Genomic DNA, 15,353 nt, shown 5'->3' on the forward strand with positions numbered 1-15,353 from the left:
CGCTTCAACCTGACCTTATTCTCAAAATCACCAGCGGCTTGCTTTTCCAAACCTAATGTGGGTTCTTGGAGAAATTAAATACTAAGGAGATCAATAAGTTACACACATTTTTTTCTTCTTCTGGTTTTGATGGATAGTTAAAATCAAAACAGGGATACAATTAATTTTAGAAGTAGGAATGGAGAACGGTTAGTACTTACTTCAGTCCGACTCATAGCTCAGTATAAAGCCCCTCCCTCCAACACGTAACGAAAAGTTTAAATTATCTTATTTACTCACTTAAACTACGTTTTGATGACGTTGCTGACGGGGACGGCGAAAAATACGTAATTCCTTTTTACCTCTGTCGCTATGACCCGCCTCTTCTTTCATACCCCCATCCCCGTCCCGTGGAAGGGGGTCCGGGACTTTGACGCGCGCCCAGATTACTCTGTTCTCCATTCCTACTTCTAAAATTAAATCTATCCCTGTTAAAATAAATGAATGCCCAGTTTAAAGGTATACTCGGACTAAAATTTTTCAACCTTTTACGATTGTGATAATATTACAAATACGGACTATTTCGTATAGACGCGAATACTTCTAATTTAAATTGTCCAAGGTTAAAGGGAAGGAAAACGCACCTGAGAATTAAAACACTCAAAATGACAATTTATACATAGGAGTGTTTACTTGTGCGCCCGGAGTTAGGAGAGAGAGAGTAAACACTACAAGACCATAAGCAAGAACATAAGTTCATAAGATATGATCCATAAGTTATTTGTCACTGATTACTTAAGACTAGAGCTTGTCATGAAGTGACAACGTAGGTCATAGATTCTCGTGAGCTAGGCGCTGTCAAAGGCTTAGTATAGACTAAATATAAAAAGATGGAAGCCCCGCAAAACCAACTGAGTGTAGCCAATCAATTCTCGCTTGTCGTTCTCCTTCGAACTAGCTCGAGCTGTAAGTCTCAGGGTAGCATTACGAAATTGTATAGGTAGTGTTATACTTATGGTAGGAACATATCTTATAAACTTATGTTATGAATATATAGTAGTTTCGATAATTGGTAAAAGTAATAAACATAAATAACATAATTAGAATAGGAAAGTATAAAGCTAGGGGAAATAAATTCCCTTCTTAATGTACTTCCGTGGAAACTAATATTTATAATCGAGGATCTGCAACGATATAGCGTATAAATAAATTTTATAACAAAACACATTCTAAGTCTGTATACTTTGATTTAATTAAAATTTGTGAACTATACCTAAAATTTCTTAATTTTAAATATTTTGGTAATAAACTGAGCCTTTTGTTTTAATAAAAACACAATAAGCCCTTAAAATTATTTAAGATTTACTTGTAATTAAGACGATCTAACCATATATTAAAATTTCTTTTTAACTATACAATAATTAAAATATATATAAATATTTCCTTTTATATTCAGAATTATGGTAGCTGAAGACAAAAACAGCAAACTTAGCCTTAATTTGAAAATTGAGGGGAAATTCGGGCTCCTTTAGGTTCTAATTATGAAATTGCACCGTGATCAATTAAGCGTATTATGAGCAAAACCTTAAATTAAAAGATGGGTTGCCTAATTTAACATCTAAGAGAAAACCCCGGGCGCACTCAAATTATAGGCTTAGTTTTCCCATAGTATTAAAAGAAACCCATTACTCGAAGTAAAAACAAAACAATCGATAAACTGTCCAATGTATATCTTCTATAAAGTAAGAGAATTTCTTATCCGCTATACTTCCTACGCGTTACGAAGTTCTGGCCCAAAAAGGACCAAAAATAAGAAAGAGGGAAAGTTCTAACCGAAGATTTTTAGAGGGAATCTTGCAGCTACGTCCATACATAGAAGGCTATTTGCTTAAAGGGATAATTAACTGGTTAGAAAACTATATTTTTAATCGATTTTAATACATAAAATAACATCGAAAACATTACCATAACTTACCAAAACCTTTCATTTAATTTTAGATGATTTTCCTAAGTTTCAAAGGAGGACTCGCTAAGCCTAACTTTAATTTAAAACAAATATTATTCTGCTACCAATAAGAAGCGTCACCTCACGCATGCGCCTTTTGCCTTAGGAACAAAGAAAATGTGGTAGCACGCGCTTTAACTTTGTTTGTCTTTAATGATAGTTCGGCTTAGAAAAGCCAACTTTTGAAAAATCATATCTTAATGAATTCGATGGTATTTACGAATACAAATGGATTAAAAAAATGGTTATCTGACCATTTCATTCTCCCGTTAACGTTTACTGATGAAGAGTCGATATGGTCATTGCACTATGGCAGTTTTGGGTTCTTTCCTTAAATCGTTAGGCCTTGGTACGTCTTTTGGAATATCCTTTTTGCTTTACTTAAGGCAGGGTGGAAGTTTTGATGTTCAACGCGAGGAAAAGTTTTAAAGTACAGTTAAGACCCCCCCAGATTATTTTCGACTTTAAAATTGACTGCGGCTAGCTCGCTCGTCGTCGGTGCACGTTGCAATGTCGAGGAAAGCAACTGCCGCTAAACGTTGAAAAATCTTTTCCTTACCCATCATCTTCCAAAGTTCCACCACAATCCCCCGGACTTTTTAACGGAGCAGAAGATTTCTTAATTACGCGGGAAAATGTTTGCAGTCCTTGGTAAAACGCTTGTATTTTCCAGAAAAGGGTACAAACAGGAAAACTTTATATATTATTATACAGGGTGTTTCTGTTAAGTCTGCATTCCATAAATTAAGGGGGATGTATGTACTTTGGGAAATCGATTTTGAGTCGAAAATTTAACTTCTATCCCCATTTTGCTGTATATAAATGACGTTAACCGAAGAGACAGGTGCTTATCAATTGGTTATAAAACTCAGTATAGACACGGAACGGATAATAGTCTGCATGTTTCCCCTTGTCGTTAAGCCTTTGTCCAACACTATTACAGTTTCTTAACGCAAAATAACTATGGACAAGAACTAGTACAGCTTCTATAGTCTATAATAATATCGAACAACACAATGGGGAATAGACTACACATTCAATTAATTGCAAACCAAGCAACTGAGGCTCCCCCTCTCCCGCCATTTATACGTCACTGGTCATAATACGCGTAAAGTCCTTGGCAAATACCCTTAAAATGTTCACAGCCAGTAACTCCTCATTAAGTTTTCCCTCATAGGTATTAAGGTAAACTGCTATAGAGACTTTGAGAGTTAGGGGACATGGATGGACAAAAGTGGAAAGGAGCGGGACAATTTTAAGATATCAATAAGTTCGACGGACGCGAGATGCAGCGGGAATCCCTTCACGGATGAACGAACCTTAAGGTTAAACGACATACTACTACGAGAAGGGGATAATAGAAGAAGGATGACACTCTGTATCATCTTAATACTTTAGTTATGTAACATGATTCTTCCCAGGAGCTCTCCTACTCATCAAACTTCGGATGGGAATCGCATACACCGTGCTAGGGTGAATTCTATAACTGTTTGGTATTTACTAAATCCTCAGCAATCATGTAGGCACAAACCTCGATTGTCTTGACGTGGGGGGACAAAAACACACAAGCGCATGCATGAGCCTTGGCAAATAGTTACGCAGCGCTAATAGAGCAATGATAAGGGAACTATTTATCGCGTAGGTGATTCGGTTTAGTAACCTTGCTATAATAAATGTTAATATGATGTTGGGTAGAAGAATCATGCTACCCAGATTTGTGCTGGTACACTTCTCTCGAATAGGAGTATTATATATACTTCTGCTACTATACACCTTCGCCCTTGGCACGGGGTTTTGTAACGTAAATATAGAACCTTACACAAATTTGAAAATAGGATATACGTTTCACTTATAAAAACTATCCATGATTATTTTACTGAAATGGCGCCAAATTAAACAGTTGAATATATGTTTTACTTCCCGCCTTAAAATTGGCACCCACCATATGTACAATACTCGTTAAGCCTAATTTGTGTAACAGTCTATATTAGGGTTAACTCAACCCGGGAAATCCGCGTTCCGCGAATAGCCAGTCAAGCTTGACACTAGGAAAACTCACGCGCGCTCTCTCTCTCTCTCTTAAGTTCTCAACCCCCCGTTTTCGATCTTATCAAGACGAATTTGATCTCCATTTGGGCGCCTATAACCCGATTAAAGGTTACGCCTTTGGCCAATCAAATCGCGAGGGACCTCAGGTTTCTCAAACCACGTCGTATACTCGAAACCCAGTACATAAGCAAAGGTTCAGAGTGAATTAAGAGTGAGTTGCCGTTAGGCTTAGCGTTGATTTAAAACGAACTAAGAACTCCTGTATAGGAAAGGACATAAGCCTCGAGTACATGGAAGGATTTTGAAAACAACTTTAAAAGATTTGACTGGAAGGTTTAAGAATTAGAATTCTAAATATTAAACTAATAATATCAATATTTAACTAACAACTTTAAGATCTTAGAAAATTAAAAATAAAAATAATTATGTTTTATAGGCAAATGTTTTACAAACAAATAGAAAGGACTTATTCAATTATGAAGATTGGCGGAAAACGGAACCAGATATAAATGAAATACAAAAAAAAAGAGTTAAATTCAAATTTATCTCTTGTTGGAAGAATTGTGGTAGTGGTTACATTAAACGAACCAAATAGGGGTCTAGAAACTCCGGAAAAGGGGAGGGGGGACTGGGGGGAGGGGTTAGGGACCGGAAAGAACAAAAGGAGATAAAGAACGAAGGCAAAGGCTTAACGTGTTTAAAACGAAGCAATTACAAATGAGGAAACTCGTGCCTTTTCGGGTTTTTTTATTTTTTTTTTAGGTTAGGCCTAATGGATGAGAAGACTTTAAAATCTATTTTGGTTTTAATTCAGACGTATAAAAGCTAAATCGATTAAGGCTCGAAAAGGTTGGTTTTCTCGCTTTTATTTGAGGAATTGCTAACCAATTACTCCTCCTCTTGAAACACGAGTTAATCTTACACAATAACATTTATTTATCTGTTTATTAGTTAAGAAAAAAATAATCAATATAACCAAGGCCTAACAAGGAATGGTTGAACAAAAACCTCCTTTTCCTTTGAGCTTTAGGAATAAAACCTTTTAGGTTTTATTGTTTCTTTTAAAAAAAATAGGCCTAAAACACCGGGATCACTAAGCCTAACTCGAAAACTTGCCAATACATACCAACTTTAAAAGACTAAAGAAAATCCCTTCCCTCAGAGAGTGTCTGTCTAGACTTCCAATGGGAGATGAAAATTTGACTTTCTCGTGACTTAGCCAAGCTTTTCCAAAATAAGTTTATAGGCTATATAAAAACAATAATAAAATAACTTAAGATTGCTTTTGAGTAGCCATTTTCACGCTATCTTGATTGGGTTTTTTTTCTGGTCTAATAGTCCAGAAGGAGTTTAGAAGAATCGGATAATACACTTTGAAAATACCATGCACTTAACGGTTCTCTTCTTCTCAAAATAGGCCAAAATTAAAGACGAAAATAAAATAAAATAGAGATTGACGGATAATAGAGAATTTTCAAGTTGATTAAATTGTATTAACACTGGAGTTTCCAATAACTCATGGAGTAAACAAAAGGAAGAGCCGCAAATCCGACTTAGAGCCCAAAGGAATTTTACAATAGGTCTTTCTTTTAGTATTTTTTGGTTTATTTTGGTCTATTTGGCTCACTTTCAACTTTGACAACCAGTTGTCTCCAGAAACTTCGCAGTTTTCAGACCAAGCAACAAAAAATAAAATAGAGACAAAGTATTGAACTGAAACTTTCCATCTGAAGGGTTAAGAAAAAGAAAAAATACTGTACAAAAAAATTCCACGCATGCAGTATATATAACGGTAAACTGTTGACAAAAAATCAAATGCAGCTATAAGTATCGAAGTTGCATTCCCCAAAAACTTTCTAGAATCCAAGACTTTTTGTCTCATCCAACAGAGAGTGAAAAATAAAAAAAGAACTGCTACTACTAGATTTTGTTGGATACACGCATAAACATAAGTAAATCTATATCTACTAAGTTTAAATCTGGGATAGATTTAATTTTAGAAGTAGGAATGGATGGAGAACAGAGGAATCTGGGCGCGCGTCAAAGTCCCGGACCCCCTTCCCTGGGAGGGGGGAATGAAAGAAGAGGGGTCATAGCGACAGAGGTAAAAAGGAATTACGTATTTTTCGCCGTCCCCGTAGGCAACGTCATCAAAACGTAGTTTAAGTGAGCCAATAAGATAATTTAAACTTTTCGTTAAGTGTCGGAGGGAGGGGCTCTATATTGGGTGGTCTATGAGTCGGACTGAAGTAAATACTAACCGCCGTTCTCCATTCCTACTTCTAAAATTAAATCTATCCCTGTTTATATATATATATATATATATAGATGTTCATTTATCGATTTTGAGTCCAAAATGTAACTTCTATCTCCATTTTGCATTCCGGGCCACTATAGTTTTAAGTTATAGAGAAGCGAAACAAGGATATGGGAACTTAAAGGATTATTATTAACTTATGCCACAAAGAAATGGTTCCTTTCGTGTCAGTTATATTTTTATTTTGCCATTTTCTCCCAGTTTAACTTCAGACGTTAAAGGACAAGGACGTAGTTATCCGTGTACAAACTTCAAAAAAGGATATCTATACGTTAGCTATTTGGTCTAGTATTAATGAGCATGTCTAGCTCAATTACTGTCTATGTTAGTCCATCCCCCTCGTAAGGAAAGTTTCTTAAAGACAACAAAGGTCATTTAATGATAAATAATACCCCCAAACAGGACATCATTTTCAATAGCTTATCGATATATAATTTGGTACACTTAAATATACAGGGTGGTTGGACCTAATAACATTTAATATAATGTAAAGAGTCATTTTTATGAATTTTGAGTTGGTTTTATAGAAAGTGACTGTTCTAATTACACTTATGTTTAATTAGTGTCTAGTCTTGTTTTAATTTTCAAGCCGTAGTCTAAACCTGATGATTTAAATTAAATTAAAACTTTAAATTAGTTTACTGTCTAGGTAGGTATGTTTGAGTTGATAGTAATTTTATTTGTCAGGGGAATTTATAAAAAATATATTAAATATTAAATTAGGTTTAATTGGATTTAAAAAAATATATTTTTGTATATAGAAGGAAAGTTGTGATAAGAATTTAATGTTAATGTGATTAATTTTGCATTTATTTTTAACATAATTATAATTTTAAAATTATTTTCATTGCCCCTAGATTCTGGCTTCCACGTTAAACACGTGGACTTTTCGGCTAGCCTACTACCAGGGGCAAAACCTTTTTTCTCCTACGATTTTTATGGAATTAAAAGTATACTTTAAATATCTAATTAATATAAATTAACCTTAAATTCTTACACATTTAAAACCTTAAAATATCTTATAAAACAAATAAAATAAAATAAAGCTAAGAAATCATATTATTTCTTTTTATCCTTAGATATGAGACCAATATCTAGGTCAAAACTGATCAAAACATAGATTTATATCTAGCACCAACCACACCCCAAGAAGAACACCTTTAAATCAATATAAAGTACAACCAGACTCGATGTAAAAACAAAATGGGGTCCCAGGCAAAATTTATGGATGTCTAATGCATTCTCCCTTATTTTTCCTTTTATCATTTTATTTTTGATAAATTTTCACAAGTATAGATTCGCGGTCCAGACAGACACTTTGAAGTGAGACTATGAAGGTATACTACGAAAAGAAAATAAACACAAGTCAGTTCAGTGGGAGAGAGAGAGAGAGAGAGAGAGAGGAGAGAGAGAGGAGAGAGAGAGGAGAGAGAGAAGGAGAGAAAGTGCAATTTTGTTATCAAATGTTCTTATTCTTTGGCGGGTACCGCATTCCCAAAAACACTTTTCTCGACAATTGTCTGTCGCATCCTCCCCTGTTTTGTACTGTCTATAGCAAAAGGGAATAATATATCAAACGCGTATATTATTTTTAACATTATTGAGTCTGCGCCCGACGAACCGCAGATATACAGGGTGTTTCTGATAAGTCTGCATCCATAAATTAAAGGGGGTAATGTTGTTCTTTGGGAAATCAATTTTGAGTCGAAAATGTAACTTTTATCCCCATTTTGATTGCCCTAAGGGACACTGTTTTCGAGTTATGATTGCATCCAGAGTATTTTACGGATGATCCCTTAAATTTAATTAATTAAGAAACTGATTAAGGCAATGATTTCTAATTTAATTAAGGGGGCATCCCTAAAATACTCTGGATGCAATCATAACTCGAAAACAGTGTCCCTTAGGACAAACAAAATGTCATACATAGAAGTTACATTTTCGACTCAAAATGATTTCCCCTTAATTTATGCATGCAGACTTATCAGAAACACCCTGTATATGAGTCTGTTACGAATCGAGACTAGCATGAACTAATAAAAAAATATGGTAGTATCGGAGCAGCTCGTTTCAATCGCATAGTGCAATATGAATAAAGCTACATAAAGAATACTTATTCCTATAATGTTTTTTCATTTATTTTGGAAGAGAATTTTAAATAATAAATTTTTGAAGTTCTATGTTGTCTAAGTATAATATTAATGATGATATGTATAATAAACTTAGCTTTGAGGAGTACACGCGCTAAGGCAATTTGTTAAACTTACTAAACAGACTGTAGACGTCATGCAATAACGTTCCAAGAACCTTTGCACTTAATGCATTCTCAATATGAGACTCTACGGAGCAATATTTCTAAATTTCATTCTTACAATATACGAATTTCAACCTTGTTTTCATAGAAATTCGGGATCATTTAAAGACTGCAATCGTAACAACACGACGTTTCTCATTCTCCCCTCGAGACTAAGTTTGCTTTTAAAATTTTCATTTTTGCCGGTCTCGCTATTTATTGCTCAATTTGAATTTTTTTCTTTGCCGAAATTCTTTTTATGATAGTGGACTTTGCTCGGTCTGGGACTGCAGGTTTCCCGCGTTTAAAATGGAAATACATTACTCCCTATGGGGAAGAGAAAGAGAGAGAGACGTAGTACACGGTGGGGGCGACGTCGTCTGCTACATTCTTTGATCATTTCAACTTTCAATGGAAAAGAAAAATAAGTTCCATATATTTTTGAAAAGTCGAAATTTCCGAAATTCCGAATTCGAATAAACTGCGTGAATTTTTTTTAACTTTTATTTCAATGTAGGTATCCCCATAGAAACACGTTTCATTTTGGGGAATATTTGGAGAGAACCATAAATTTACCAGGGAGTTTACAAAAGTTACAGTTGCGTTTGATTTGGTAATATTTTTTTTTCTTTTTTTTTTTTGGAAGTATATAAGTAATTTTTCTTATTCTAAGTTGCTATATTTCAATCATTCCAAAGTGTCAAGGCTAAATTACTTACGGATTTCTGGTTAAAAATTGTAAATGAATTTGAATTTGAAATTTGTTGTATTTAAATATGATTTAATATATTTTAAAAAAATTACTAAATTATTTTAAAATTAAAAAAAAAATGATTTGATAATTTAAAAAATTATTTGATTTGTTTAAAAATAACTTAATATATTAAAAAAATAATTTGCTGTATTAGGCCTACTGTATTTATAAATTAATTTCACGCATTTCAAAATAAATTCGGACCATTTAAAAATCAATTAAGTGAATTAGAAAATAATTTTATCACTTAAAAAAGAAATTTTTCAAATATTTTGATTCATTTAAAAACATTGATGGTATTTAAACATCAATTCCATAGAAGGTCTATAAAATCTAAACCCCGTTAAATTTGACGTCAAAAATTTTGCATAAAGATCAAAAGAAAAAAAAAATAATAATAATAATGGTCCGGATATAGAACAAAAATTATACGTCAACTATTCTGAGCCCCATTTTTGCTAGAAAAATTTAAAATATGATTCTTCCAGGCCTTTGCCCGCGTCATCAGCGCTTTCTAAGGTCGTTTCTCGTGCGCCGTATTACTCGCTCGACTCGTTCTGTGTCAAAGAGCTATCCGTCAAAAAGGATCTCTGAGAGAGAGAGGGAGAAAGTTCTGTTGGCCGCGGGTTCAACCTCCCAAATATCTTATGATAAATTTTACTTTAAACTCGGAAACGCACCGAAAGAGTCATTAAATTTTGCGCGAAAACTGGCGAATATATTTCGCATGGCCAACTTAAACCTTAATCCTTACCCATAAACTAAGGGGATTCTACCTTCTATACAGGGTGTTTCAAAAAGGTAGGGGGGTAATTATGGGACCAAAGTAAAGCTATGTTGGAATAATCCTATGAGAAATCAATTTTGAGAGTCGAAACTGTAATAACTTCTATTACATATTGTTGCCCTAAATAAGTTATGATTGCATCCAGAGTATTTTACGGATGACCCCTTAAATTTAATTAAGAATCTGAAATTCTATCTCCATTTTGTTTGCCATAAGGGACACTGTTTTCAAGTTATGATTGCATCCAGAGTATTTTACGGATGACCCCTTAAATTTAATTAATTAAGAAACTGATTTAGACAATGATTTCTAATTTAATTAAGAGGTCATCCCTAAAACAATCTAATCGAAACTTAGGGTCTTCCTTGTGGCAATAAAATGGCGATGGAAGTTACATTTTCGACTCAAAATTGATTTCCCAACCATATCTCTTTTTGTAGCACCCTGTACTACTCCGCGGTTTTATAAAACGGAACTTTCAATGTTGGCTCAAAGTTAACCTATAACGAATGATGAAGCGATTACCCTTTATAAAAGAAAATGGATAATTTATATAAAGAGATTACTAAATCTATATATTTATTTAAAGAGAGGATGAAATATTTAATAAAATTTTCCAATAGTTAATATTCCAATTCGAATTAAAAACTAAACAAATACCGCGTCTTTTCATCAAATTAACGCAAAACGTGAGGGGCGAGAAAGAAATTAAGAACTAGGCCTAGGCTTCAAATGACAGTTTAAATTAAACGAATCAAATTCCAAAAACAGATAAACGGATTAAAAATCCCCCTAAAAAAGGCCTTAGCCCTAGGATACAAGGCGGATGTCCATTGGTCTGTTAAAACTTGGACAGACTGAAAATTCCCTTAGGCAAAATTCGGAAAGCGAGGGCGAGATCTCATCCTCTAGAAAATAGGAAAAATACAATTCGGGCCTAATTAACTGTTCAAACGTCAATTTGACTTCGGACTCTCCCGAGATTAACTCGTATTTATATTTAACTAACCAAATTACAGTTAAAAGAGAGACGTTATTTTGCGCAAAAAGCCTAATTTCAGCCTCGGTTCGTGTACAACTACAACCAATCAGGGCGCTGTATACTGAGTAACCTTTAAACTTTAGAAACTAAAAGAGTTAAGCCTTTGTTTAATCTATGACTAAACCAAGAAACTTAACTTCTAAATCCATTTGACCTCATGACCTCTTTGTAGGTTAATAAGGGCGTGTTATTGGCTCATATGGTTTTAGAGAATTGGAAAAAGGGTTCACCTGCAGTGATTCTCTAAGTACAATCAATACGGTTAAACTTTAATCCCATCTTGTTGCCTCCCACTCCCGCTGCTGCATTGACTTGTCGCTGATATATTATTCAAGGGCTGGAAAAAGGCATTGTGGAAAAATATCTCTCAACGTATAGTGTATATATATATATAAACATCCTGAATAAAATACCAGAATCCCGCTTCAGGAATCAGAGGAAGAAAATTATATAAATAGAAAAGTCATAAGTAAATCAGACTCTATAATGGCCGGTACTTTAGCAGCGAATTTTACAGTGGCCAAGGCTTAAAGCAGAATTGGCTAGATCAACAAGTATATTGAAATAGGGAAACTGCAAAAGGGGCGGGGCTTCAAATATACATCTACATGAGGGAGGATTTTATTAAGTAAAAGGCTAATGGGGGGAGTAAAGATGATTGGGTAAGCATAGGTCTGACGTTTTGTAGGAGGGGTTTATCACTTACTGCCGTGTTACGACCCTATTAATATGATATTAGCATCTAATAGTCTAAAATTTGGTAGACTGGTGGTGGGAATTTTACGTAGTCAAAGGCTTAGTTAGACTAGATAAACAAGTATTATGAAATAGGCCTAAGTGAGACGGTATAGCATCAAATTATTTAAATTACTTGTAACTTGTAAAACAGATACCGATCTACAAGAAGCAGACAGCGATAAATTGCAAATTCGAGTAATTTCGATTCATAATGGATTTCTTTCCTTTTGGGTATCGTCTTGCGCGTGCAATGCGGTAAAAGAAAGACAGGTAAACCTCCTCCCTTATCAGAATCCTTAACGAGAGTCTAGCGTGACTGTTAGAAAACTCGCGTTACAAGAAGGGCCAGGAATTGTATATTTGATATTTAGGGTACGGAATGAATAAAACAAGTCAGTACCTCCATTAAATAGATCGTTTTCGATCAGTAACTACAGGTGTGCTACTCAAATATATAAAAAAAGGGACGAGATAGGTCGTAAAAACACCATTTCAGGTTTATACCTGGTGGAAAAATAATACCTTTACCACATGCACGCGAGGATCTTCTTCGTCTTGAAAGGTCATCGGTTCACAATTCAATAAAAAAAATATAACAACCCCCTAAAGGATAAAAATGATTTGTTTGTATAATCTTACAAAATGTGGTTGGTCAATTTATGCTAAAGAGCTGAATTATTTATATACAGGTAACAGGAATACTTGCATAACCATTTCCTCAATGCATCTAGGCGGATTTTGAGTATGACGAATAATATGTCTCGCTGCGCGTTGCGTAAAGAACCTCGTGTTGCTATCAACCAATGAAATCACAGTTAGAAATACGTCAGAATTATGAGGTGTGACGGATAGTAAGTACTCAAACAAATATAATTTAACACGGGAGAAATAACGATTACTAGTAGCTGTATGCATTCTTGAATCCTGATTAAAGATGTAGAAGTAGGGTTTAATTAAACCTTTGATAATTTTAGTTTGAAGCAGAAAGGACGAAAAAATTATGCTGGCAAAATTAAGAGGCATATATAAAATCGGTATTCGATGAACTTCCAACCCTTAATAGTCAAAAAAGTGATACAAAACAAGACTCGATGTAGGCCTATACCTATATACAGTTTTTCGCATGGTCAGACATTAATCAACATATCCCTAAATTAAAAGACGGATGATCTTAGAGTGTACCCTATATAGTGTCACACTCCTTAAAAATTCCGTTCAGTTTTCCTTTGCCTTAAAAAAGGAGGGGGGAGGACACACCATATCACTACGTATCAGTGTACCAACAAACCTTCAAGGGGTACCTAGTAACTGTACCAGGCTTAACGAAGAAAGAACACGAGGGGCTATTTTAAACGCGCAAAAATATACGAAGGGTTCCTTGATTGATTAAGCCGTTTTTAGATGCTTATATCTTCGTACACTCTTTCCCAGCCGTTCAACTATCTCATAAATCTTGCTAATGTTAAATCGGGCAAGCCTTCCTCCACGTATCACTCATGCGGGATTAGCTTTTTCCTTTTAAAAAGAAGGGGGAAACAAGAGAAGACATCTTCGTGGAGTACTGCATGGCCCTTGTTATTCTTATACAGAACAGCTACCAACGGAACGGAACATTATATTTGTCAATAAATGTAAAAAAAAGGCTTAGTCCTAATTTTAGTTTTCAGAAGTAATAGTAATATTATGCACGTAAAAGTCTAGGGTAAGAGTAAGGGAGTCGCTAAGCCTAGTAAAATGTCAGTTACTATGTATATACTAAATGATACTGAAAAGATGTCCCATGCATATCCCTTATACTACTCTAAGACTTGTCTATTAGAGTGAAGGATATCTCTGTTGAAACTAACATGACCCCTTTCTGGATGTATAGTATATGTTCATCCGCGGACTTCTACAGAGTAATATCAGAAGTATATAATACCTCTCTTCGTGAGAAGTGTACCAGCACAAAGCGGGGGGGGGGTAATTGTAACGTGATTCTTCCCCCAACATCAAATTAACATTTGGAGTGTACAAGGTTAATTACTAAACCGATTACTCTATTTGCGCTGCTTAACTATTTGTCAAGGCGCATGCATGTGCTTGTGTGTTTTTGTCCCCCCTTGTCAAGACAATCAAGGTTTGTGTCTACTTGATTACAGAGGATTTAGTAAATACCAAACAGTTATAGAATGCGATAGTTATACCCATCTGAAGTTTGGTGAGCAGGAGAGCAAACAAAAGGGGGGTCCCTCGCCTGGGAAAATCACGTTACATAATTATAAAGTATTAAGAGGATACAGAGTGTCATCCTTCTTCTATTATCCCCTTCTGGTAATATATATATATATTTTTGGGTATACTATAGAGAAAGACCAAGGCCTAGCCGACATCATCATTAGGTCTATCATCATTTCTTCGATTCGAGCTGGTATATACATACATGTTCTGGTATATAATGGGTTATAATTTCGACCCCCCCCCCTTCCCTTTTCCCCATCCCCCTCCCCTTTCTTGATGACTAATTAGGTTTGTTTGATGTTGGCATTATCGATTGGTGTGTGTGTACAAGCCGAACCAGAAATCTCCTAAGATACGTCGAGAAACGGGGTAAAAGGAAGGGCGACACTTATAATGGGCTCTTTATTTCGTACGCTTCGTTTGACCCTTCCAAGAATCGGGCCCAAACTTGTACAGCACATAGATGACCCTTTGGTTAAGATTGAGACTAACCACATCGTAGATATGTTCTAAATATTTTCAAAGAGTAAAGATTAATTTTTGAAGAAACGTAATTCAAAGAGATAACTTCGATATCGAAGTCGTATTTGACGAAAGTCATTATTCAAAAATAGAGGAAGGTTTTTTTTTGGGAAGTTACAATCATGTGACAGTTGCAAGGAAAAAACAAAATATATGATTGATTCAGATATTGAAGAATAATATATATGTTAAAGGAAAGGTTCAGGCAACATAACAATATACCTTAAAACAACGGCCTTATTTCTAAAAATAGAAGAGAAAATATGAATAATTTTAAATAAAATTAATTCTTATCATAAACCCATTTACATTAAAATTATTCCGAATAAGACTGCTTGCAATAGTCCAAATCATCATAATTAACAAGATTCAGGACAATTCCCTCTCAAAACCCTAAAAAAAAACCCAAAAACTAGGTATTTTGAATATATGCTAATCAAAATCAAAAGGTCTCTTCGTATAATTTGAAAGAAAATAAAGAGGACCCACAGTTGGTTATATACGTCATTTAAAATAAATGTTATCGTCAATTTCTTGTTTGGTAATTTATTCTGAAGTTGACGAAGAGTAATTTTAAATTTGGTTAAAACTTTGTTGTCGTGTTTTTTTTTTAAAAAAAAAGGATCAACATGTATAAGCTTTTAGAA

The 15,353-nt window shown here is 34.6% G+C and overlaps 1 long non-coding RNA gene across 3 annotated transcripts in view; it reads right to left on the minus strand.

Annotated features, from left to right (window-relative positions):
* The window catches only part of LOC149676928 (uncharacterized), a 195,881-nt gene that overhangs the window by 29,872 nt on the left and 150,656 nt on the right, over positions 1 to 15,353 (minus strand). The gene's annotated exons all lie outside the window — the stretch shown is intronic.

The sequence above is a fragment of the Phalangium opilio genome, unplaced genomic scaffold, assembly GCF_054372755.1.
Source record: "Phalangium opilio isolate 3A_F unplaced genomic scaffold, DU_Popi_V2 ptg000045l_1, whole genome shotgun sequence".
In the NCBI taxonomy this organism is placed as follows: Eukaryota; Metazoa; Arthropoda; class Arachnida; order Opiliones; family Phalangiidae; genus Phalangium; species Phalangium opilio.